Source organism: Myotis davidii, unplaced genomic scaffold (genome assembly GCF_000327345.1).
Source record: "Myotis davidii unplaced genomic scaffold, ASM32734v1 scaffold62, whole genome shotgun sequence".
NCBI classification, from domain to species: Eukaryota; Metazoa; Chordata; class Mammalia; order Chiroptera; family Vespertilionidae; genus Myotis; species Myotis davidii.
Window position 1 is genome coordinate 1316770 of NW_006295180.1, and position 1581 is coordinate 1318350.

Below are 1581 nucleotides of genomic sequence, written 5' to 3' on the forward strand. Positions count from 1 at the left end.
CCCTTATTACTTACAGATACTTTCCTAGGAGTTGAGTAAAACACCCATGAACCAAAATATTAAAATTCTAATAGAAGAAACAAATAATTAATCACCAATTGCTGGCAAACAGTTTTGGTCTCTGTAGGCCAAATCTATTCCTGGCCTTCCCTTTTGTTGGGGAGGAAGAATATATCCTCTACTCTTCTAGGTTCTTCTGGCTGGTCTAATAATCAAATAGACATGAGACAGATTAACAAGAGAAAAATAAAAAAATTAATTACATGTGTACGTATGGGAGCCCTGCATACATGAGAGGTTCAGAGACAGAAAGGGAAAATGAAGTATGTATGATATTCTGAGCTAAGGATGAAGTAAGGCACCTTGGAAGTGCAGAGGAGAGGGAGTTCATTGCAGGAAGGTAAGAAGAGCAAATGTTCAGTAATTAGCAGTTTGCCCTGCCATGTAGATAGGGCATCAAAAGTTACCTCTGCTGATAACTCTTCCTATGGGCAAGGCCCCAAATTTAAACTCTTTAAAGGAGTGGTAAAAATTTCTCATAAGCCCACAGGGTCTCGATTGCTTTTAGCCCAAAATAATTCACACACCCAAGTGGCACATCTGGGGGAAGCCTATTTGGAACCCTTTCTCTTGCTAGACCCATAATAGTACAGCTCTCAATGGTATTTGCTTGGTGATCAATGAGGTAATTTGTTCTTTTTCAAGGAGTTTTCAGGGAGCAGAAGCTGTGGTTGCTGAACATTATTTGCAAAGGACCTGTTGCCCTGGAGATGTTGACAATACAGAGCTCACCCAGAATCTGAATCCTTCTCCTCAGGAGGCATATTAGAAAGAGAGATGGAGTGAGATGATGACATTCTCTGAAGGATGCAGAATCAAACCACCAGAGAACAAGAAGATTTTTACCCCTGATAACTTAACTAAACTTAGTTGGTTGTTGGGAGAACATTATAAATAGACACAGCATCGGGCAAAGAATTAAAGCTAAAGGAGAACTGCCTAATACATCATGTTTAGAACTTAATCCTCTTAGGCTTATGATGTTTTATCCATTTTAAAATTAGTTCATGTACGATTTCAGAAATGTAAAATTACTCTTTATTCAACTAACAATTCCTCAACTTGGATTGTAAATTGATCTGGCCTTGCTGAGATTTATTTGTGGTAAAATAAAAGAAACTTTAGATTTTGATTCACAAGACTTGAGTATGAATCTTGTTTTTGAGTATTTTGGCCACAATGTTAATCTATGAAAGGAGGATTATAGCCAATTTAGAGAAATTTATAGGGATTTAATGTGATAGGTGTGAAAGCATTTGATCAACTCTCAAGCATTGAGGTAGATTTTATTATGACTGATTAATTAATTATGTTTAATTTTATTTATTTATTTATTTATTTATTTATTTATTTATTTATTTATAAAATGATCAGTTTACTTTTAAATAACTTTGAATGGCCAGATATCAGCTTGGGTATTTTGACATTTATCTACTAATTATATAAAACTACAAATATAATTTCAATGTTTGGGTAGGAACTATAAAATCTCTGCTTAGGAAAACAAGTTTTCTAGAGTAT

The 1581-nt window shown here is 34.7% G+C and overlaps 1 long non-coding RNA gene across 1 annotated transcript in view; it reads right to left on the reverse strand.

Moving 5' to 3' along the window:
- LOC107184094 overlaps positions 1-803 on the reverse strand; it is a 12728-nt gene extending 11925 nt beyond the window's left edge. Inside the window, exon 1 of the long non-coding RNA XR_001514916.1 lies at positions 793-803. This is a non-coding gene — a long non-coding RNA (uncharacterized LOC107184094). The remainder of the gene's footprint in view (positions 1-792) is intronic.
- Between the last annotated feature and the right edge of the window lie 778 nt (positions 804-1581).